At 38.1% G+C, this 25,869-nt stretch overlaps 1 protein-coding gene and 1 pseudogene across 4 annotated transcripts in view; both read left to right on the top strand.

Annotated features, from left to right (window-relative positions):
- The window catches only part of Baz1a (bromodomain adjacent to zinc finger domain 1A), a 96,481-nt gene that overhangs the window by 10,532 nt on the left and 60,080 nt on the right, over positions 1–25,869 (top strand). The window lies entirely within an intron of this gene.
- Positions 3,349–24,447, top strand: LOC147822359 (metastasis-associated protein MTA3 pseudogene; annotated as a pseudogene).

Here is a 25,869-nt window from a genome sequence, read left to right as displayed (position 1 = left end):
ATTGTAGGTTGTCTCTTAGCTCTGTTGGTGGTTTCTCTTGCAGTGCAGAAGCTTTTTAATAAGATGAGATCCCAGTTGTTGATTCTTTGTGCTAGTTCCCGTGCTACTGAGGTTTTATTCATAAAGTCTTTTCCTGTGTCAGTGTCTTCAAGAGTTCCACCTAACTTATCTTCCAGCAAGTTTAGTATTTCTGTCTTAATATTTAGATCTTTAATCCACTTTGATCTTAGTTTAGTGCATGGTGATAGGTATGGGTCTAGTTTTAATCTTGCCAAAAATATTTTATAATTTATAAAACATTGTGATACATAAACCTTTAACATTAGAAATATAACACATCTAAAGACATGCAGTGGCTTAGTGTTTTTTCTATAACCTTTTTTTTTTGTATTTTTAAAATATGTACAGGTAGATGTAGCTGTTACTAACGATGGTAAGCTGGGGTACAGTGTAGAAAGGGGAGATCTGGCAACAATTTTATTGAAATTCATTAGGAAACATACCTCTGCCTGGTTAAAAGTCTTTAAAATTATGAAGTGTAAGAAATTAGTATTTTTCTGAAAAATATTGAGGCTTACTTTGTTTATATATTGGACATTCTTAATCTGTGATCATGCCTAAAGTTCCCCCTCCCCGCCCTCTTTAAATAGAATATTCTGCGTATCTTCTTTAAAAAGAATGTAAACTCTAATACAGTTAAGCATAGAACTGGATTAATCTAAGAAGTGCTTATAATAATTCAGAAACATGAATTCAGTGCTTGACTACTTGGTTTTTATTTAAAAACTAGGGATAAGTTGAGTGCAGTGGCATGTGCCTGTAATCTCAGCTAGTCAGGAGGCTGAGACAGAAGGATCAAAAGTTTGAGAGCTTCTGTCAAAATTAAAAGAAAGAAGTATATAACAGTAAACAGGGCTGAGGATGTAGCTTAGTGGCGTCACTCCACACCTGCCTGGCAAGCGCAAGGTCCTGAGTTCAGTTCCCTGTAAGTAGGGTGGGGAGAGGAAGCTGGGCATGGTGGCGCTCATCTGTAATCCCTGCACTTGGGAGGCTGAGACAAGAGGATTGCTACAAGTTCGAGGCCAGCCTGGGCTACATATGAGCTCAAGGATAGCCTGAACTACAGAGTAATACCCTGTCTCAAAAAAACAAAAACAAACAAAAAAACTTAGTAAACAGCCCTCCCTCTTACCAAGGCATCCCGTATTTGTTGCTTCCCAAATAGCAGATGTGATACCTGCCTTGGGGTCTTTGAACTTACTCTTCTCTTGCCCTGAAATTCTTTTTCTCTAAACACCAACATGGTAAGCTCTGACTTTTTCATGTATTTTTTTTTTTTTTTTTTTTTTTTACTTTTTCATGTCTTTTCTCTTATATCACTGTCATTGAAGCTATCTTCCTTTCTCTCTAAAATGTATTTCTTTGACCCAATAGTTTTTTACAGATTCTCATTGTGGTAAAATACAGTTAACATAAAGTTAACTATCTGCCCCCCCCTTCTCTCTCTCTCTCTTGCTGTTATTGTCATACTGGAAATTAAATCCAAGTCCTTGTGTATGCCAGGCAAATGCTTTACCACTGAGCTATATCCCTAGGCCCTCCTGCCTCAGTGTCCTGAGTAGCCGGGATTACAGGTGTGCAGTCCCACTGTACCCAGCCTAAAATTAATGATCCTCATCAGTTTTAACATGTCCTTGACAGTTTAAACCACCAAAGATACATGCATGACCATCCCATTGGATGGCTTGTACCACCTAATTGGGACTGTTCCTTGCCACCCAGTGGGACTGTCATGCATTTACCACCAGTGGTTCAGAGCCACCCAGTAGCAAAATGTAAGAATTATGGCCCTGTTGTGAGCATGTTAAGAATATGGTTCAAGGGCCGGGGATTTAGCTCAGTGGTTCTGCTGCCTGCCTTGCAAGCACAAGGTCCTGAGTTTGATCCCTGGAACCAAAAAAAAAGAATATAGTTCAGGCTGTGTGTGGTGGTGCATGCCTATAATCCAAGCACTTGGGAGGCTGAGACAGAAGAATCACCATGAGTTCCAGGCCAGCCTGAGCTACATAGTGAATCCAAGGCCAGCCTGAACTACACGGTGAAACCCATCTCAAAAAAAAAGTTCAGTCCTTGTCCCTAGAGTTTTATATCTCCCTTGCATGCTTTGTTTTTTTCTCCTTGACCTCATACTTCTTTCTCATCTATTTTGTTTATTGGTGGTCTCCGCCAATGTGAATTGAACTTGATTAGCTCAGGAAGTTTTGTAGAACACAGTATCCCTAGCACTTATGAAGGTATAGAGTAGGTGAGTATAGTAGATATTTGTTGAATGAGCAAAGTGTGATGGTGGTAGAGAGAACAAGTATAAACCAAAAAAACCACAAAACAAACATCAAATTGAAATGCTTTAAAGGCAATGATATATATATTAGAGTGATGGCAGAAGTGGTTGGTATTTGGAGTAGAGTGGTCAAGGATTGCTGCTTTGAGGAAGAGATATTTGGCTCTGGGACCAGATGAGAGAAGGAACCAGTTATGTCTCTAGACCGAGGGAAACGCGCCGAGGAAGAAATAATTTAAAATATTGCTCTGGCTGCTGTGTGGTGAAATAACTAGAAAGATGTCAAGCTTGGAAACTCTGGAACCAGTTTGGAGGCTGTTACAACAGGCCTTCCTAGGGCAGAAAAGACCCTTGACTTTGGTGGCCATGGGACCAGTTGAGAGAATTGAGTGGATTTGGGATGTTTTGAATGAAGAGCTAGTAGGATTTATTGATGGATTGGATGATGGATTGAGCAAGGGAGTGTGTGGGAAAGGAAAAATCATGAATGACCTCAGCTTTTTGCTATTAATGAGTGGTAAGATACAGAAGACTTAGGGAGTAATATTATGAGTCTAGCCATCTTTGCTTTCATTTTAGGCCCAGTTATTTTCAGATTGCTCTGGTTTCTGTATTTCATAGATAGGCTCATGTTATTCAAGAGTGCCTCTTACAGGCTAGGTCCTGAGCTGAGTGTTGTGGGTGTGGAAAGGATTTAGATGCTCATAAGGAGTTAGTTAGGACAGATACAAAGATGTAGAGTTGTTAGATATTAAAATAAGTTTATAAATGAAGTAATTCAGGAGCGTACAGATTCTGTGACATTGACGGTAGGCCTGGGTTCCTGATACATATTAAATCCTATCACTGTTAAGTTCTTTTTAATATGGTTACAGATGTTTCTTTCACTTTTTGTTGTTTCTTAAATGTGCAGTAAATGTAAAAAAGAACTTTAAGGAATAATGGTATAATTAAAGAATAAAAATACAATAAATCCCCGGCGCGAGGGAGGTGGCGGCCAAGGCTGAGGCGGTGGAGCGGGCGCGGGGCTCGGCTCGGCTCGGCTCGGCTCGGCTCGGCTCGGCTCGGCTCGGCTCGGCGGGCGCGCCGACCTGGCGGCCAACGTGTATCGGGTCGGAGATTATGTGTACTTTGAGAATTCCTCCAGCAACTCTGACCTAATTAGAAGAATAGAAGAACTCAACAAGACTGCAAGCGGCAACGTGGAAGCGAAAGTAGTGTGTTTTTATAGAAGACGAGATATTTCCAATACGCTTATAATGCTTGCGGACAAGCATGCTCAGGAAATTGAGGAAGAATCTGAAACAATAGTGGAGATCGACTTGACTAATAAACAGAAACACCAGTTGAAACATAGGGAGCTCTTTTTGTCACGCCAATATGAATCTAACTGCAACACATATCAGGGGAAAATGCAGTGTTGTCCTTTTGAATGAGACAGAATCCGTGTTGTCATATCTTGATAAAGAGGACACATTTTTCTACTCATTGGTCTATGACCCCTCAGTGAAGACCTTATTAGCTGACAAAGGTGAAATTAGAGTTGGTCCTAGATACCAAGCAGACATTCCAGAAATGCTCCTAGAAGGAGAATCAGATGAGAGGGAACAGTCGAAATTGGAAGTGAAAGTTTGGGATCCAAATAGCCCACTTACAGATCGACAGATTGACCAGTTTTTAGTTGTAGCACGTGCCATTGGGACATTTGCTTGAGCTCTCTATTGCAGCAGCTCTGTGAGGCAGCCGAACTTGCACATGAATGCAGCTGCTGCTTCCCGAGACATCACCTTGTTTCACGCTATGGATACGTTGTACAGACATGGCTATGACTTGAGCAGTGCAATTAGTGTCTTGGTACCACTTGGAGGACCTGTTTTATGCAGAGATGAAATGGAAGAATGGTCAGCCTCTGAAGCTAGCTTATTTGAAGAGGCATTGGAAAAATATGGCAAAGACTTCAATGATATACGTCAAGACTTTCTCCCTTGGAAATCATTGACGAGCATCATTGAATATTATTACATGTGGAAAACTACTGACAGATAAATGTGCAGCAGAAATGTCTAAAAGCTCCAGAAGCTGAGAGTAAACTGAAACAAGTATATATCCCAACTTATGAAAGCAGCAAACCAAACCCCAACCAAATATCCACCAGCAGTGGCAAGCCTGGCACTGTGAATGGAGTTGTGGGGAGCACATTCCAGCCCCAGAATCCCCTCTTAGGTCGAGCCTGTGAGAGCTGCTATGCTACACAGTCTCACCAGTGGTATTCCTGGGCCCCACCTAACATGCAGTGTAGATTGTGTGCAACTTGTTGGCTGTATTGGAAAAAGTACGGAGGCCTTAAAATGCCCACTCAGTCAGAAGAGGAGAAGTTATCTCCCAGCCAATCATCAGAGGATGCCCGAGTTAGAAGTCACCTGTCCCTTGGGCCGGGGATTTAACTCAGTGGTTCCACCGCCTGCCTCATAAGCTAAGGACCCAAGTTCGATCCCTGGTACCAAAAAAAAAAAAAAAAAAAAAAAAGTCACCTGTCCCGGCAGGCTATGCAGGGGATGCCAGTCCGAAACACTGGGAGCCCAAAGTCTGCTGTGAAGATGCGCCAAGCTTTCTTCCTCCACACAACATATTTCACAAAATTTGCTCCTCAGGTCTGCAAAAATACCCTTTGATTGCAGCAGGCAGCAAGACGTCCGTTTGTTGCTATTAATTATGCTGCCATTAGGGCAGAATATGCAGACAGACATGCTGATCTATCTGGAAGTCCACTGAAAGGCAAAAGCACTAGGAAGCCTTTGGCATATATCATTGGTTATTTAGAGATCCATCCTTCGAAGAAACCTAATGTAATTCGATCTGCACCAACCCTGCAAACCCCAGCTACAAAGCGGATGCTAACCACCCCGAATCACGAATCACGCATCTCTGAGCATTCTGGGGAAAAGAAACTACAGCCATCACAATGGCCTGGATGGTATGTAAGCTCAGGAATGCCAGAAGCTGTTCTGATTGGCCAGGGCCCTTCTGCCCTTACTTGCCTGGGCCAGTCATCCTCCAAGTCCAAGACTGTATTACACATTCTCCATGATTGATGTGAATGTGTGTTAAGGAGATTAAGAGGGAAAACTGCCATGTACCATATTGAAGACATTGTGCCAAGTGAAATTTCTCCATTTCCTAGGAAGAACCTTTTGCTCACATCTGTTAGGAGTCTGTTTAGCAGGTTGCTTCTGCTGGGTAATAATGTTCTTGTTGTGATGCACACTCACAGCTCATTTGAAGTTTTCTTGAGCAGAAAGGATTATTTCGCCTTATGTCTCAGACGTCAGTGCTCTCTGGGGGTTCTTCAGTTTTCTGTGCATCATTTTGAATTTGGCATTTGTACCCTATTTCCTTAACCTTATAAAATATTTAATTGCCGAAGAGTGCTACAAATCATGAAAGGAATTGCCAGGGTGCTGTACTAAATACAGAAATAATAATTTGTTTGAAATTGAAACACCAAGAAATATTACCTCTCACCCAGAGTACTTTTCTTAGGCTTGTCCACATAATGACTCTTCAGGTGGAATTGAGTTATCTTACCATTTGGACTATAAACCACTGTAATAAATCATCCAGGCAGTATAAATTGTTCATTTCAATAGTCTTGGAGTTTTGAAACTGTCTTTATTCTTTAAGTGTTGACATTTATTTATGAATAAAACTCTTCAGGCTTTTCATGACTTCTGAAACTCTAAAAAAATAAAATAAAATAAATAAAAATACAATAAATGTCAGGTGGTTTTAATAAAATACCTTTACTTTGCTTTTTATTTATAGTTTTCGAAAGGGTATACATTTTTAGTTTTATGGGAGGCAGATAGTGCTATTAAAAGGCTTTGGAATTACATTGACCTTGTTGAATAATGCCATCCTGTTGGGTTATTTTGAGATTAAAATGAGTTTGCAAGGGTACACATTTTAAATTTCTATAGAAATAGAATATAGTAGCATTTTTCTGAGGGAATGATGCTGCTGTTGACTCAAGAGACTTATGTGGAAGTTAATAATTTTCTTTTATTTTTGACTAGTTTTTCTATTGAAAATTATATATTTTCCACTGCAATTAAACTTCAAAGATGACTTGTGTTTTTTTCACTTTAGATCTTAAATTCTCATATGTATCCTTGTCCCTTTATCTTTCCCACTTAAATGTCAATTAAGATAACTAACAGGGCCGGGGATTTAGCTCAGTGGTTCCGCTGCCTGCCTCGCAAGTACAAGGTCCTGAGTTCGGTCTCCAGTACAAAAGAAAAAAAAAGTTAACTTTAACATATAAATATATCTAACTTGGCCAGATTGGAATTGTGCTTCCATCATCTACTTAACTACATGTGTAACTTTTTGGCAAATTATTTAATATCACTTATCTTTCCTAGATTTTTCAGGAGAGACCATGCAGTGAAATAGGATAGAAATTCTGAGTCTGCTCAGTGTGATATTCTTACTGTCTCATTTACTTTTAACTATCTTCCCTCTTCTTCTTTTTTTTTTTTTGCATTTCACAGATATGGATTAGGTGCTTCCTCCTGCCCAACAAGACTTTTCTGCTTTGAAGTAAGCAATCACATAATAGATTATTCAAAGTCTTCAGTAGTTTTTTGTGGAGCTGGGGATCAAACCCAGAGCCTGTTCTAGTATGAGCTAAACAAGACTCTAGCAATGAGTTTCACCCCTTGGCCCTCATAGATTCTTCTAAAAGATTCTTTGTCATTGCTATGGCAGAGTAGTTAGGAGAAAGCTGACTACTTGGCCAAAGTCTGAGAAAGTAAGTCAAAACAATTTGGTTCTTTACCCTCCCTGTCCTGATTACCATCCTGCTTGCCTACCACATGCTCTGGCATTTGTTCTCTCTTCCTTCCTCAGAGCCTCCTGGAAAAGGAGGTCTGATGGTCTCATAAAAAGACTGTTAAGAGAAAAGATCTGATGTTCTGTGTTCCCCAAGTATTGTATGAGTTGAAATCTGGAAATAGGGTTAAAAGCAGTGTCTCTATTGCAGGCAGCTGAGTGGATGCTCCTTGAAGAGAAGATTAAACATGTCAATTTTAATAAATTTGTGCAAACAAAAAAACTATTAAACTGGAACTCAGGTCAATTAGTTCCTAAGTACTTATCAGATGCTCCATGTATATCTTATATCAGTAGGTATGAGGCAAGAACTTACCATCTCTCTCCACTTACAGATGAGGAAACAGATCCAAAGAAGTTAAAATTTTTTTTGTAATTTTTCAACTGTTTATTGTTCAGTTGTTTATTGATCTCCTGGTATTTGCTTGCACTGGTCCCAACACTGGAGTCATAGCAGTGAAAAAAAGAGTTGTGGAGCTTCCTTTTCAGGTTTCATGGCTCTGAGAAAGTAATTTTAAGTCCCTGAGTTTATGCTTGAGCTTTAGTCTCTTTTCATTTATTAAATGAACACTTGCCTTACAAGGATGTCTTACAGGATGAAAAGATACAATGAGTGTAAATTTTTTTTTTTAAGGCAGGTTCTTGCTATATAGTTCAGCCTGGCCTTGAACTCACTATGTAGCTCAGGCTGGCCTCAGACACATAGCAATTGTCCTGCCTCAGCCTCCTGAGTGCTGGGATTATAGGCATGTGCCACCATGCTGGCCTACAGTGGATGTAAATATTTTTAAGATATATGGTATCCATTTCATGTAGGTGTCCTAATTTTGAATGTCTTGATTAAGATCTATATCAGTGGTGGCGAACCTATGGCACTCATGCCTCAGCGGGCTGTTTACATCATTGAAAACTCTAAAAGGTTCACCGCCACTGGTCTATATAGTTTCCTTTTCCTTTCCTTCTTTCTCCCCACCTTCATCCCTTTCTCCCTCCCTTCCTTGATATGGGCTACAAAAGGTGCTTATACCACTATAACTGGGAATCAAACTTCTCTTTTGCAACTCTGAAAGAGTTGTGCAATTTATTTAACTCCCATACTACCTGAAGCCCAGTGAAATGGATCGTACACACCTTCCACAACTACTCCCCCCCAAAAAAAATAGAGAAGGAAAAAAACTATTACACTTCTAGAAAAGAGATACAACTTCCTAAAGTAGACTGTAGTGAATAACTGCCAGATGCTGTTAAATTTAGACCAAACTAAAGGAGGTTGTCTAGCTGACATCCACCTCTGTATTAGTCAAGGAACAGAATCATTTGACAATAATTTAATAAGTTCAGTATTTTGGAAAGACAATTTGCTTTTTTTTAAGATACTCATTCTAAGTGCAAGGTCCTGAGTTCAATCCCTGGTACCAAAAAAAAAAAAAATACTCATTCTATATTTGTATGTGGTTTTCCAGAAAATGACACACAAGCAGATTTTAAGACATCCCTTTTTCAAATAACTTTATAATTTTCTTTTTAATAGGCTTGATAGTCATTTTCTAATGATGGGTTGGAAGTAGGATGGTCAGCTAGAACTCAAATGCTTGCATGATTCACCCATGTTCGCTCTTCTTACCCTGGAATTGGAGAATTAAATCAGAAAAAAGAGATGGAAATCATACAACAAATAAACATTTTGGACTCATATTGATTCATTATCAAATCTGAAGGTAGAATTAAGAGTATGAGAAAATCTGAAAAATTTAGTCAAAAGATAATTATGCATTATTGAAGTGGGCTCTGGACAATGTTTTCAGACATTTTTATAAGCATCTTTAAATATAAGAATTGATGCATTAATATAGTCTTTGAAATTGAGTTTCAAAATGACTGATTTGTGGATGGTTATCTGCTTTTTCCATAAATTCCACCTCTAACCTCATCCACTTCACCAGTTCTGTCTTTGTGTTTGGAAGTAACCCCTAAATATCCATCAAATGTAGATACATCAGTCTGTGAAAATTTATATTTTAATACACATAGCTTTGGAATACATAACTGATTCCACTCAAGGGAGAGTGGAACCTCTAGAATGCTGTGGTAAATAGACCCCATTGTTCAATTACATAACCTAACATAACAGTTCCAGTTCTTTGAGTCTTAAAGTAAGCCAAAAACCCAATACTGAGTGGTAAAGTCACTGCCATGGTGGCCATCCATGTGGTTTACTTCTGATTAGATTATAAAAGCTACTCAAAAGCCTATTAACATAAGTCCTGTACTAAAATTAAAAGATTACTGTTAAAACTGTCTCAGGTTACTTGGAATCCTTCTTGGACTTTTTTTGGGAGGGTCACAGGGATAGCTTTTGTCAATTTGTGCATACAAATATTTGACAGACCTTGGAGGATATATATATTTTTTGAGGATATATTTTTAATGAATAAAAATTTCCTCCTCCCCGGTACCAAAAAAATTTCTCTTGCTTAAAAGCTCATAAAGAAGAAGGTTTATGAATTGAAAGATAAATGAAATCTTAGACACTGTTAAGATACTCTGAGTCAGATGTGGTGGTGGTATGCACCTGTAATCTCACCCCTCAGGAGGCTGAGGCAGGAGCATTGCTGTGAGTTTGAGGCCAGTTTGGGCTCCATAGTAGTGAGTTCAAGGTCAACCTGAACTATATAATGAGACCCTGTCTCAAAAAACAAAACAAAAAAAAAGCATTCTGGGAGTTGTACCAGTTCATAATAGATTTGAAGTGATAGGTGGCAAAAAATACTTCTAAAAGTAGTAGTGACAGCAGCAAGAAATGATACCTGATAGCAATGGAAGGATAAATAATTTCTACAAAAAAAGCTGGCCTGGGTTATTATATAACCCAGCAGCATTAGAATACATTGCAGAACTGAAAGAATACCAGTGTTTGTTTGTTTGTTTGTGAGACAGGATCTCACTGTGTCTTCCAGGCTGGCCTCAAACTCACAGTGATCCTCCTGCCTCCACCTTCCAAGATGCCAGTATTTATTGAACTTTTCCTATATGCTGGGAACCATGCTAAATCCTCACATTTATTCTCATTATTATGATGACTGACTCAGAATTTTCAGAAATGTTGTACGCTTACCTTACTAAGAGTAAGGTTTATGATTTTTAAAAAATCTAGTGCGTGTGTGCCTATAATCCTGGGTACTTGGGAGGCAGAGGCTGGAGTCTAGCCTGGGCAATGTAATAAGATCCTATCTCCAAAAGAAAATTGTGTGTGTGATTTTTAATTTGCTTTTTTCCTATTAAAGTAAAAGATTCATTTATATCAAAGAAAAGTGAAAGACCCAGAGTCCATTTCCCAAATGCTACTTCCTAGATAACTACAGTCAAAAATTGAATGTGTAAGTTTACTTTTTTCCTATAATACATCAACGTTAAAAAAAATTAGCAAGCAGCCTTTTTACTTAGTGATGATTTCAATATCTTCTCATGATAGGACCAACACGTAGTTGTGTACTGGTTCTGATTGGTTTTGCGTGAACTGGGTTTAGGAACTATTGGTCCTTAAAAATCTTACTTGGAATATTGCCCCTTTTTTGAGGATGGATAAAGTTCCTTTTGGTAACTTCATGTGAGTTTTCTCCTTGAAAATAATAGAATACATTTTTTTATTTTTTATTACTTATTTATTTTTTGGTACTGGGGATCGAACTCAGGACCTTGTGCTTGCAAGGCAGGCGTAGTACCGCTGAGCTAAATCCCCGGCCCTATTTTTTATTTTTTGAGACAGGATCTCACTGTGTTCCTGTGCTCAAGTGATCCTCCACCTGAGCCTCAGGATTGCCTGGAACTAGAGGTGAGAGTCGCTGCTCCCGACTTCAACTGCATTGTCTTTCAGTTCATTTCTGACCTTTAGGCTGTATCGCAGGTGGAGTGAAACAGCAGTATCAGTGAAACAGCAGAATTAGATTTGCACCAAAGAGTTTAGCTTATAGCTGGGTTTTCCCAAGTAACCCATACTATTGTTTTTATTTTCATTTTTATTCTTTTACTTTTATTAATACATGTTTGTTTGCAGTACATAATGATTGCATCCGCTGTAGGGAGTTTATATATGTACATAACATATTTCTTTTTTTTTTTTTTTAAACTGGGAGGGTCCCCCCCCATTAAGTTTATTGTTACATTTTAGATATAAAATACAGTTACATTCATCATTGGAATCTTGTACCATTATGTGAGTAACTGGGTTCTTATTTTTTTCCCCTTCCCCTCCCCTTCACCCCCTCCACCCTTCCCGATTTGCAAAGACTTTGTTTCCATTTTTTTCCTTTTCTCACATTTTTTCTTTTCCCTTTTTTCCTTTCCCCTACCCCTCCCACTTCCCCTGCTCCTTTAGACCTTTTCTTCCTATTGCACAATATCAATTATACATTTTTAAAATTACAATATCAAGATCTAGGAGACATTACCACAGGTTTTACAGAATTTAAAAGGATATAGAAAGCATATTACAAAAATCTTTTTTGAAATAAATTTGACAACTTCTAAGTGGTACCTTGGAAGACAAATTAATGAAACTGACTCTGGAGGAAATATAAAATTTGAATAGCACCAATTAAAGAAAGTATATTCCTAGCTTGAAAACCTACCTATATGACAACAGGCTCACATACATTTTAACTGATAAATTATATCAAACATTTAAAGCAGAAAAAAGAAGCAACTCTTCTCCCCACCTGACATATTTCATGACATATTTCAATTCTCTTTTTTCCCCCTTCTCTCTAACCTCCCTTTTATTTTTTCAGCATCAGATTCATTTATTTTTTATAAGACCTTATAAAGTTAGTTATCATATATGCAGATTGAAAACCAGACTAATAGGCCAAAGAACATATAAAACATGTAATACAGTTGTACTAAATCAGAGTACACTTTTAGATACATCGTCTGTGCTTGATTACAATGCATTTTTTTCCTTCTCTTTTTACCTATTATCTATCTTTTATTATATTGAGTTTTTCATATAAAAAGAACCATGAGATATTTAAGCTTGTGTGTCTGAGTTACTTCACTTAACATTATGGTCTCGCGATGCATCCACTTTCCTACAGAGCACTCAAGTTTATCCTTCTTTATAGCAGAGTAGTACTCCATTATGTATAATTTTTGCCACATTTTCTTTATCCGTTCATCTGTTGATGGACATATAGGCTGTTTCCAAGATTTAACTATTATGAATTGCACTGCTATAAACATGGATATGCATACATTTCTGTGGTATGATGTCTTTAACTCCTTTGGGAAGATATCTAGAAGGGGAATAATGAGTCAAATGGGATTTCTATTTTTAGTTTTTTGAGCAATCTCCATACGGACTTCCATAGTGGTTGTTTCAGTTTACAGTCCCACCAACAATGGAGAAGGGTTCCTTTCTCCCTGCAGCCTTACCAGCACTTGTTTTGGTTGGTTTCTTGATGGTAGCCATTCTTTCTGGAGTGAGATGGAATCTCATTGTTGTTTTAATTTCCGTTTCCTGAATGGCCAGTGATGTTGAACATGTTTTCATGTATTTACTGGCTGTTCATATTTCTTTGTCTGAGAGATATCTCTTCATTTCAGATGCCCATTTTTTAATTGAGTCTTTTAGGTTTGGAGGAGTCTAATTTTTTTGAGTTCTTTATATATTCTAGGTATTAGTTCTTTAGGAGGAGTAGCTGTCAAAATGTTTTCCCTATTCTGTAGGTTGTCTTTTCACGTGGTTTCCTTTGGTGTGTGCATACTATTTTTTTTTTAATTTTTATTTTTGGGCCGGGGATTTAGCTCAGTGGTTCCACTGCCTGCCTCGAAAGCACAAGGTCCCGAGTTCGATCCCTGGTACCAAAAAGTATATAAAATAAATTTTTATTTTTATTAGTACATATTTTCAGTATAATGATTACATTTATCGTGAGAAGTTGAGTAACTATGCATTTTAATTGTTTTTTTATCCCCTTCCCCTTTCCTTCCTCTCCCCTCCCTCCATCTCTTAGTCTCGTTCCCTTTTGCAAAAGATCTATCTCCGTATTTCCTATTATCTTTCACAGTGAACCCTTGACTTACAAACTCAATTCATTTGGGAGGGCTGGTTGTAACTCAAGTTAGTTGTAAGTCAAGACTTTTTTTTTTTGTACCAGGGATCGAACTCAGGGCCTTGCACTTGTGAAGCAAGCGGCGGTATCACTGAGCTAAATCCCTGGCCCAGTCAAGACTCTCTTTCCCATAAGAAATAGTGGAAATATCCATAATGCGTTCTGAACCTCCCGAACCACCCCTTAACTAACCTTTTCATAATTAAAAAGGGTTGTATAATGTGCGTAATTTACCAGAAACACCAATAATTTTCCTGATGTATTCACCAAAAAGTTATAAAATGTGCCTAGTTTACCAGAAACAACAATTTCATACTGTACTCACCATTCAGTGAGTGGACATCTTTGGCTTGCAGGAAGGGAGGATGAAAAGGAAGGTGGTTATTGTTTGGAAGGAGAGTTCCCTTCCATAGAACATCAGGAATCTGGCCCTCTGGTGTCCTTTCTTTCCTTGGGAGAGTCTGTAGCCCACTAGGACCTGCTTCTGCCTCACTAGGTCTCAGCCTTTTCAGAACTAAAAACTGGTCTCAAGTTGTCTGTTTCTGTCTTTTCTTTTAACACTTCTGTAGTATGACATGACATTGTCACTAAGCAAGAGAATGAAACAATTGGCTTTTCTGTCTGGGTGGGTCTTCTCTACAATTGTTTGTAGCTCTGTCCATTTTTTTCAAGATATCCTTTATTTCAGAAGGAGGACTTTGCTGCACTGATTGCTGATACTCCCCCTCCTCTTCAGAAAGCTCCTCAGCTGCCATTCTCTGTGGCTCAGCTAGAAGTTGCTGAAGTTCCTCTGTGGACAGTTCCTCTGAGTGTTCCTTCATCAGTTCCTCAACATCACCACTGTCTACCTGCAAGCTTATGGACTCTGCTATAGTGACAATATAGGGTCACTATAGCAACAGGGTCAGTTGAAGGTTCAGGCTCTTCTATACAACCTTCAAAGTCTCTCTCCTGAATAATTTTAGGCCACACTTTCTTCTAGGCAGATCTCAGTGTCCTTAGACATTGGCCCAGGATTTCTCATGTAACCCCACACAGGAAAGACTGTGGCATTCTGGTTGCAACTCAAGAGTTTGGTCATAATTTGAAACTAAAATTCTGGTCATAACCCAAGTTGTTTGTATATGAGGCTGGTTGTAAATCGAGGGTCCGCTGTATTTTGTTTTTTATTTGTACTTTGGGTTTCTCATATAAGAGAAACCATGTGATATTTAAGCTTGCCTCTCTGTTTTATTTTACTTAATCTTACGGATTCAAGATGCATCCCTTTTCCTACAGATAACTCAACTTTATCCTTCTTTATGACAGAGTCCTACTCCTTTGTATATAAATAACCACATTTTCTTTATCCATTTATTTATTTATTGAGGGACATAGAGGCTGTTTCCAAGATTTAGCTGTTATGAGTTGTCCTGCTATAAACATGTACATGCATATATATGTCACTGAAATGCGATATCTAGATAGGGAAGATACCTAGAAAGGGAATAGCTGAGTTGAATAGAATTTGGAGTTTTAGTTGGTTTTTTTTTGGAGTTTTAGTTTTTTGAGGAATGTCCACACTGATTTCCATAGTGGTTGTACTAGTTTCCATTCCCACCAACAGCATAAGTGGGTTCCTTTTCCTGTGTAGCCTCCAGCATTTACTTGATTTCTTGATGATGGCTATTCTTCTGGAATACAGTGAAATCTCAGTATTCTTTTAATTTACATTTCTGTGATGGCCGGAGATGTTGAACATTTTGCATGGCTGTTTGTACTTCTTCTAAGTGTCTCCATATCACTTTCCCCTTTTTTGATTAGGTCTTTTATTTTGGGGCTAATTTTTTTGAGTTCTTTATATATTCCAGATATTAGTCTTCTGTCCAAGGAGTAGCTAGTAAGTTTTTTCCCATTCATTTTGTTGGTTGTTTTGTTTGGTCTGCAGAAGCTTTTAAATTTGATAGAATCTCATTTGTTGATGCTTGATGTTATTTCTTGTGCAGTTAGGGTACTATTCAGAAAGTCCCTGCCTTTGCCTATGTCTTCAGTAGTTTTGCCTATTTTATCTCCTAGCAGATTATTTGTATTTATTTATTTATTTATTTATTTTGGTACTGGAGATCAAACTCGGGTCCTTCCGCTTGTGAGGCAGGCGGCGGAACCACTGAGCTAAATCCCTGGCCCGATTATTTGTTTTAATGTTTAGATCTTAGATTTATTTTGATTTTAGTTTAATATGTGCTTATAGATATGAATCTAGGGTCCTCTTCTGCATGTGGACAGCCAGTTTTCCCAGCACCATTTATTAAAACGGCTATCTTTTCCTCCAGTGTATGTTTTTGTCCCCTTTGTCAAAGATCAGATAGCTGAATGTGGCTGGGGTTGTTTCTGCATCCTCAGTTCTGATCCATTGATCAAAGTGTCTGTTTGTGTGCCAGTACCATGCTGTTTTTATCACTGTAGTTTTGTAATATTAAAATCCAGGATTGTGATGCCTCCTGCTTTGTTCTTGTTGCCCAGGATTCGTTTTGCTATTCTGGGTCTCTTTTGGTTCCATGTGATTTTAGGATTGCTTTCTCTAGTTCTGTGTTCCTATACTACTTGGATTTAAGGTTTTAAAAATACTTTCTAGTCAAGAAGCATAAGCATAAGAGCCAGAAACAGTGGCACAAGCCCATAATCTCATCTGCTTGGAAGGCTGAGGCAAGAGGATCTCAAAGTCAAGGTCAGCCTGAGCAATTAATTAGTGAAAACCCCATCTCAACAAAAAAGAAATGAAGAAGTAAAAGATGCCTCACTGTTGTAGAACTACCTTGGAAACTAAAGGGTAAAGAATTGTGGGGTTTTCGGGGTTTTTTTTTTTTTTGGTACCGGGGATTGAACTCGGGTCCTTGCACCTGCGAGGCAGGTGGCGGAACCACTGAGCTAAATCCCAGGCCCCGAATTGTTTTTAATCTTAAAAGCTGATAACAATTTTGACATCACATGCTGACCAACTAGAGCTCTTAACTAGTCAACTATTAAGGTGTATTCCCTGTCGACCTCCTGTGTTGCATTGGTAGGATGGTTTGCACAATTTAGACTAATAAAATGAAAGAAATTAGCATACAAGCCTGAACAGAGGGTAGGTACTGTACTGAGAATAAAATAAATTGAAAATAAGGAAAATGGACTTTTTAGCTGGGCATGGTGGTGCATATGAGTAATCCCAGGATCCTGGGAGGCTGATGCTGGACGATCTCAAGTTTGAGCCCAACCTGGAGAACTTAGTGACTTAGCAGGACCCTGTCTTAAAAAACCTTTGAGATAGGATCTTGTTTGTTTGTTGGTTTTTTTTTTGGTACCGGGGATTGAACTCGGGTCCTTGCGCTTATGAAGCAGGCGGCAAATCCACTGAGCTAAATCCCCAGCCACAAATAGGATCTTGTTATGTAGTTCAAGCTGGGCCTGAACTCACTATAAGCCCAAGGTGGCCGATTCAGCCTCCTGAGTGCAGGGATCACAGGCATGTGCCACCATGCCCATCACAAAATAAAAAACTTTTAAAGAAGGGGCTGTGGTATGGGCTCAGTCGCTAGTGCTGAAAACGAATTAAATCTTTGGGCTCTTTTTTATTTTGCTATTCTTAATGCAATCAATGAACCACTAATTTAAATGCATTAATATTGAGGACAAAAGAGTAATACTGAATATATTAAGAAGATAAGATGAATATAAAAGATGAAAGTGAGGAACAAATATAGTTAGTGTGAGTTAAACATGTCAGGGCTTGGATGTCAATGACCTGGTCCAGGTAGGATTAATAAAGATGCTTTTGGAGAAGGAATAACTAGGAATTTGGAGGAGAAAAAGATGACAAATAGATAGATGAGCAGAAAGGATTACAGGAGGGAAGCTTTTTATTTAGGCTCCAAGTGTTTAAATTTTCTAACAACACATACTGAGTTTATTGCAGTACTCATTTAAAAAAAATTTTTTAGAAGGCTCCTTTCATTTGGCAGCTTACATTATTGACCTCTTAAGGTCAGAATTCCTAGTTCTAGGCCAAGAAATATCCTAAAATTGTTGTTTTCAGTTTTTAGTGACTAATATGTTGATAATACAACTTTTTTTTTCCCCCTGGTACTGGGGATTGAACTCAGGACCTTGTGTTTGCCGGGAAGGAGATAATACAATTTTTAAGTTCCAGCAAAGGAGGCTATTTGAGATAGCTATTCTTTCTTTGAAATTGTAGATTACAATGGGACCATCTTCTTTAGGTATATATATCAACCTTTTATACTCTAAAAATCCATAAGTAGTAATACCAAAAATTAAAACAGAAAATGATTCTGATTTTCTAAGCATGTTTAAGTCACATAACAAAACTATGTTGTAAATGTTTTTGTGTGGGCTCAACCTGCTTAATTCTTCAGAGAATAGTTCAGTCAAGTTTAGACTGATCATATACAAACAACTTTCTTCAGTGTCCAAAGGGCTTTCATATTCCAGTGTCCATTAGGAGCAGTCCATCTAATGTGTGTGGACAAAGTCTTTGAATGGTACATACTGGGCATGGTGTTGGTTTCTGTGGCAGTTTTTTTTGTTTTGTTTTTTGTTTTTGTTACCGGGGATCGAACTCGGGTCCTTGCCCTTGTGCAGCAGGCGGCTAAACCACTGAGCTAAATCCCTGGCCTTGTGGCAGTTTTTTTTATTGATCCTTTGTACTAATGCCAAGTACCATCAGCTGCACCTCCATCAGCATTCATGGTCACTAAGAGAGAGGTCTTAGTTATAGTAAGAAAATAGTAAAAATGGTGAGTGGCAGCTAAATTGAGATTCACCTTTTTCTTAAAAGAGTTCAAAAACAACCCCAAGATAACAGAAAACTAAGAGAAATAATGTCAGCTAAAATAATATTCAGTAAAAGGAAAGAATGGTAAAAGTATAAAAACCAATATGTATTCTTTTTGTTTTGGAGACAGAGTCTTGCTATGTAGTGTGTAGTTCAGGCTGGCCTACAACTTGTAGAGATCCTCCTGCCCCAGGCTCCAGAGTGCTGGGATTATAGTCATGTGCCATCATACCTGGCTTGATTTTTTTATTTTGAATCATTAAAAATATGTAAACCTGTCTAGGGCCGGGGATTTAGCTCAGTGGTTTTGCGGCCTGCTGCGCAAGCGTAAGAACCCGTGTTCAATCTCCGGTACCAAAAAAAAATGTAAACCTGTCTAGATTGAAAGGCCATACAAAAATAGGTGGAGAGTTACAATTGGCCTGTGAACCATACTGGTACAGGGGAAAGGGTTGAACAGGGGTGGTAGGATAAAACTACTAGAAATGCCACTTAGAACCTCAGAATGTGGTGTACAAAAGTGGCTTGGTATGGTGAAAAGAGCCTTTGAAGACAAACTCACTTACTAGTTTTTGGTATCTTCTTTCCTAATCTCTAAAACTGGTAATTGTAGTAGTTCCCCTTTGCTGTGTAACAGACTACCCTCCAAAGTTAGTGGCCTGACTCAGTAAACATGATTGTCATCATCTGTGGTTAGCTCCAGTGCTCTTCTGGTCTGAGCTAACTGTGCTGGGATGAGACAGGGTAGGTCTAGAGTCTAAGATAGCCTGCACAATCGTGACCTTAGACTAAGATGGCCTCTCATTGTTTAGGAGGAGCCTTCAGGAGGAACAAGCCCAGACTTGTTCCTAGAATGGTAGAAGGTTTCCAGGATGTAAGTGCAGTACAAGTCCCAGTGAGCTCCATGTGTGCTGAGGTTCCACTGGCTAAAGCCAGTCACACAAGTAAATCCTGAGTCAGTGTAAGAAGGGATCGGAGGTGTGGGATTCCATGCTGTAGTGACACAACCTTCCATAGTGGGTAGTATTTTTTAGGAGCCCAGTTTAGTGCCTGATACATGCAGTGCTCAGTGAATGTTAGACCCCTCCTTTACTTATCAGAGACAAATGGAGATCTCAACTGTGGTAACTCATCTTTTTTCCTAGCCAGTCCCTAATTTTCTGACATCAGTTACTGTTCTTGGGAGTTTTGTTTTTGTTTTTTGAGTCAGGGTCTCCCTATATAGCTCAGGCTGGTTTTGAACTCCCTGTGTATCCCAGGTTGCCCTCGAACTCACCACAGTCCTTCTATCCCAGCCTCCCGAGTGCTGGGATTACAGGTGTGCGCCACATGCCCAACACTAAGTCTCTGTTCTAGAGAGTCTGTTATGTCATTTTAGGGAGATAAGAATATCAATAAACTTTTGAGAGCTATATGTCAGCAGTGCACTAAGCTTTTATGTTTACTATTTATTTATTTAGTTTGTTTTTCCTGTACTGGGGATTGAACTTAGGACCTTGTGCTTATAAGGCAGGCATGGTTCCACTGAGCTAAATCCCCAGCCCTTGTTTACTATTTTCTTTAATTCCCACAATAGCTATATGTGATAGGTGCTCACTTGTCCATTTTACAGGTAAATGCATACACAGAAGTTAATTAAACTTGCCCAAGGTGAGAAGTGGAGAAATTTCCAAGCATAGGCAGTGTCAGAACTGCTGTCTTGTGTTTGGGAAGAATAAATGAGTGTGAAAATAATGATAAAGGACAGCAGTTAATCAGTATAAGAGATGACAGTTGAATAAATTTATTGAACAACAACTATTCTCATTTTTCTTGGCTACTTTATAATTTTCAAGTGTGTGTTCAGTTCACTTGAGCACTTCATAAATTTCAGAGTAGTCAGGTCAGCATTCCCTCTAGTAGTGAAGGGGTCATACTGTTGAGTGTTTCAGGATCTTCCTCTGATCATTGGCTTGAAGGGGAAAAAACTGCAATAAACAGGTTACCCTGCTGTTTACATTGTACTTCTCAGAGGTTGTCTTATTTTACTTGTGTGCTCTGAGGTGTTCAAGCTCTCAAATGTCTTGCTAGCACATGAAAGAATGCTATCTAGTGGCAGCAAAAGGTAATTGCAAGCCTAGAGAAAAATAGGATATTTGTTTATAGTTTTTCTATCTTTTGACTTATTTTCCAGGGATGAAAAATGCAGTTCCCTACGGCTTTTTTTTCTTTGAAGGTGATAGGGAATATTCTGGTATAGTACTTTAAAATGTGCACAGGCAGATTTTAGTATATGTGCTGCCGAAGCAAGCACAAGGCAAATTTTGTATAATTTATTTCCTAAGTATGGTGTGCTCATTGTTTCTCTGGTGAGAAACCAAAAGTGTAAATAGGGACCAAAATGTATAATAGGTATTGGTAAGTGGGAAGAAAATGTTCAGATGGGAAGGGGAACAAGGGAGGGAGGAGGGGGAAAGGACAGAAGGGACAAGGAAAAAAATGGAAACAAAGCTTTAAGGAGGGGAAGAGGGGTTAAAGGGAGGGGAGGGGAATGGGGAAAAAAAGAAGCAAGATATATCATGTATGGGTACAAATTCCCTATGATGAATGTTATCATTATGTATATGTAAAATATACCGATACAATTTTTTTTATTTTAAAGTATTGTTCTAAGTACTGTTGCAGGTATTGGGAAGGGTAGTGAATAAGACAAGGACTTGGGTCTTGTATTCTAGTGCAAAGAGATAAACACACAAAAGGATAATTTAAAGATGTTTATCAGTGCTATAAAGAAAATAAAACTTGATGGGATAGGGTCTTGTCATTTTTTTTGTTTCAGCCAATTAAACTGAATATTTTCTCTGAAAACCACTGCTAGATACAATGGGATAATCAAGTGAATAACCGTGCCCCAAATTTGTAGTCAACAAATGCTCCTTTGTGGTCAACCCTCTCCCTACCTCTTAGCCTGTGGCAACCTGGATATATTTTTTTGCTTTTTTCCAGACTATAAATAAAATATAAATATAAATGGAATGTTGGTTTATTTCTGGAATTTGTTCTCTTCCACTGATCTGTGTGGCCATCCTTTCACCAATATTAGAGTGCCATGATTACTCTAGCTTTATAGTAATATACACTTTCAACTCTTTCCATTACTTTCAACTCTTACTGATTTATTTCTTCTGTGTGGAATGAATACTCTTTAGTTGGAGTTAATATTTCAGTATTTTCTTAATGTTTATCATTAGCATTTTAGTTTTTTTGTTTGTTTGTTTTGTTTTTTGGTACTGGGGATCAAACTCAGGACCTCTTTGCACTGTGCTGCTGAGCTACATCCCTGGCCCTAGCATTTTAAAGTTAAATTTTCTACTTTGAGATAACTGTGGTTTGCCGCAATAATATTATCTTGCAAAATTATAGTACAATATTACAACCAACATATTGACATTGATATGTCCGGATACAGAATTGTTTTAGCACAACAAGGTTCCCTTATGTTGTTCTTTTATAGCCATACCCATGTCTCTTGTCCTTACAGCTTTTGTGTGTGGGGGCGGAGGTACAGGGTACCTAGGGTCTTTGAAATGAGCTACCTTCCTAGGCCATTCATTTGTTTGTTTGCTTGTTTGTTTTTTATTTTGAGGCAGAATCTCAGTAAGTTGCCCAGGCTGGGCTCAAACTTCTGAGCCTCTGGAGTGCTAAGATTACCATGCCCTGTGGAGTTGCCTCTTTTTTAAATCATATAAGTTGTTAAACTTTCTTTCTTCAGATTATCAATTCTATGAAATAGATATGACTTGAAACCTTTATTGCCTATGATAATACTAAAATTTGAAAATCTTATTCTGCTCTTATTGGGTGAATTGAGAAATATAGTTGTCTCATTTTTAAAGTAAATTTAATCAAGATAAAATGTTTATAAAGCAGTATTTAGTAAAAGTGTTTGACGTACCTAATTATAAATTGCTTTTCCTTCCTGGGATTTGACTTGAATACATGTAAAAGAAAAACTTTTAATATAATCAAAATAGAATTTCTCTATTGTGTAAAGTAATACCAGAAGTAGTGTAAGACTGGTGTGAGGGGTCCAAAAGTTATCAGGAACTCAGACTTTTTCTTGTGTTCATCACAACTGTGTTGTGACCATCTTTTCCATTCTTCAGGATAAATAGAGAAAGGCTAAGAAGCTGCTTTATATCTGTATCCTTCACTGTGAAGCCTGTTTTTTGAAAATACTGCTACTGTATTTAAACAAAAGGTCACTTGCTACCAAATAAATGGTAGCTTTTCACATTTAATATTTTGTTTGCTAATCTTCGTATCTTCATACATAGGTCTTGCCTCCTTACAGCAAAGTTATCATATCTTACATGTTTATATCAATATATTAGGCCAATATAAAGCTGAGCCCACAAACCCTTGAATAATTAGAGCGTATTGGCTGGAATTTTAAAGTTTTTGTAAGCTTTAATTAATTTGATATTTTGGCTATACTAATATGGTTTTGATGTAATAATTTTGAATGGTAAGAATTTTAAACAGCATGTTGCCAGGCGTGGTGGCGCCTGCCTGTCATCCCAGCACTAGGGAGGCTGAGGCAGGAGGATCACAGCAAGTTCAAGGCCAGCCAGGGCTACATAGTGAGTTCAGGCCCAGCCTGAACTACAAAACGAGACCCTTTCTCAACACCCCCCCCCAAAATAAATAAATAAATAAATAAATAAAATAAAACAAACAGCATGCTAATAATATCTAGATGGTTGGAAACAAATTAGAAGTACCTAGGGCTGGGCCAGGAATTTAGCTCGGTGGCACTGCGCCTGCCTCGCAAGCACAAGGTCCTGAGTTTGATCCCCAGTAACAAAAAAAAAAAGGAAATACATAGGGTTCAAGTAAGCCTCCTGCCTCAGCCTCCAAGTGGCTGGGACTATGAGCCTAAGTATCTTTTAATAGTGGATTTAGAGTTTGTAAGCATTTAATGATTCTTGTTACATACAATATTTAGGCTTATAATAGGGTCAAACACCAATTGGAGAAATCATAATATCTTTATGCACTTAATAATAATTAGGAATTATAAAAAAGCAATCTTTTCCTGACCTCTTCTCCATTGACAAGTAATCAACATAATTCAGTCTTTTTGTTTGAAGTAGCAGGTTTCCTGGAGTGGTTTGGTTTCTTCCACTTAAAATGAGGTATCACATAACCTTGATTTAACTTATTTTAAAATCTCAATTGCAATTAGGTTTATTCTTTCTGTCATTAATGTTGAAGTAATTATCCAAGTGCAGCATTTAAAAATAAATGCTGTTTGTAGCTGTCTAATAAGAAAATAAAAAGTTAATAAGGCAGTACGGGGAGCAAGTTCATAGCATGCCATCCATTCAGCATGTTCCACTCTTGCAGCGAAACCACTGAGCTAAATCCCCGGCCCAGCATGTTCCACTCTTAGATTCCCAAACACAGGGGGCAAGGCCCTTGTCTCAGTAGGTCTTCCCATGTTCTAGTCTTTCTCTTTGCTGTTAAGTATTCACCTTCTACCCCAGATACCTTGTAGAAATTCTGCCTGTCTCAGTTCTAGAATGCTTTATACTTTGCTTTTGTTTTAATTAATTTTTATGTTGAGATAAAAATTAAACAATGATAAAAACACTTTTCACTGTGGGGAGAGGTGTATACCATCCAGAGTATTCTCATTAAAAGGCTATTTCCATGACCCACTTGTCACTATTACAGATTTATGGCTCAGTAGTGCTGTGTTCTCATTTGTGTACTTGCTGCTGTTCTAGTCTTGCTTTTACTCTGAAATGTGTTGAAGTTGTTAGCACTGTCAGGAACCACTCACTGCCTGGGCTTCCACTCTAAACTACACTTGGGTCAATATAATGCTTCCATTCCCTCTCAACTCCAGTAATAGAGTGGAAAATTAGAATGTACATGGGCTTTGCAGTCAGGCAGTTAAGAGTTTTGACTGTAGCATTACTGGTTGTGTGGCTGAGAACAAATGATTTAAATATGACCTTGAATTCATTTTTTGGAAAATGTGTAACTTGTAGAGTCGATTGATAATGAGGAATGAAATATGTATAAGCTGTATACTTTATCTGGCACATATGAACTCTAATAGTAATAAGAACCACCTTTTATCAACTTTTGCTGGTTTTTTTTTTTTTTTTTTGGTCTTTTATCAACTTTTACTATGTCCTCAAATAATAGAGCAAACTTTAATTTAGAAAGTTTCTGTACCCTTGAGTATCTAGTTGGGTCTTAATTCATGATTCGCTAACCTTTTTTTTTTTTTTTTTAAATACCCCAGTAATCTTCACTGCACTCCCTAGAACCAAGAAATAGTAGCAAGAAGATTGGAAGGACTAAGTTTCTTTGGAACTCTATGAGATGATGCTGACTTGATATCTTGAATAACTAAGTTAACCAAGTACCAGAGAGAGGCCTATCCTTGATTACCTTGGCAGAGAATGCTACCTGTGGTTTGGGTGTGGTACAGAGTTAATAATAGTGTTGATAATAACTACTGTAGTTTATATATTAAATATTTACTACATTCTGGGCAATGTCTCAATGCTGTTTCCTTTTCCCTAATTCCTCTGCCAGGGAGGTTTCTGTTGGTTTTAAATAACTCCTTCAATTCTTATTGCTCCATAGGCCCTGCTGTGGTCAGGCTGTTCCCTCTAATGAACTGCCTATCACTTTAGGCCCCATATCAACTGAACCAGGGATAAAGGTACAGTTTTTCCCTTAGCCCACCACCACTTAAAGGCACTCACTGGGGCTGTGCCAGCAAAGACTTTTGCTAGTCATAAGATCCCTGGGAAGCTTCCTTCAGTGCCTCTTGGAAGTCTGGGTAATATTTTGACCCTGGATGTAATATTTAGGCCCTTCAAAAATGGACCTAATTTTATTTCTTTCATATTTTTGTGCAGTTCATGTTACTAAATTATAAAAGGAATGTTCAGACATGAAAAGTAACGAAGCTGGGCATGGTAAGCACATACCTGTAATCCTAGCACTCAGGAGGCTGAGGCAGAAGGATCCCAGCCCAGTGAGTTCATGGCCAGCCTCAACTACTTAGTGAGACTCTGTCTCAAAAAAACAAAAGAAGTAACAAAATTCTGATACATGCTACAACGTGAGTGAAGCCTTAAAAATGTTAGTGAAATAAACCATTAAAGGATAAATACATGACTATACTTATATGAAGTATCTAGACAAACTCATAAGGACAGAAAGTAGAATAAAGGTTATCAAGCAGCTGGGAGAAGCGGAGAATAGGGAGTTTATTGCTTAATAGGTACAGAGTTTCTGTTTGGGATGATGAAAAAGTTCTGGAAATAGTGGTGATGGTTACACAACACTGTGAATGCCACTGAATTGCACACTTAAAAATGATTCAAATGGTAAAAAGTTTATTTTACCACAGTGAAAATAATATTTTTTTTTGTTCTAAAAGTAAAGCTTGAGAACATCAATTGCTGAGTCTACATTGGTAGTAAATGAAAATGCCTAAAGACTTCAGGGTGATTTTCTCCACTGAGTGGTAGAAATAAACCGATGTTTAAACCAGTGTAAAAATACGCCATAGTTTGTTTATCCATTCATCTGTCAGTGGACATCTTGGCTGATTCCATGTTTTGGCTGTTGTGAATAATGCCGCTATGAATATTGGTGTATAATATCTGTTTAAATGATTGTTTTCACTTCTTTCGTGCAGA

This window comes from Heterocephalus glaber, unplaced genomic scaffold, assembly GCF_053883595.1.
Source record: "Heterocephalus glaber isolate CG9 unplaced genomic scaffold, H.glaber_assembly_v1.0 deba00001662, whole genome shotgun sequence".
Lineage (NCBI taxonomy): Eukaryota > Metazoa > Chordata > Mammalia > Rodentia > Bathyergidae > Heterocephalus > Heterocephalus glaber.
The sequence above is the reverse complement of the archived record's forward strand: the minus strand, read 5'-3'. Positions and strand labels throughout refer to the sequence as shown.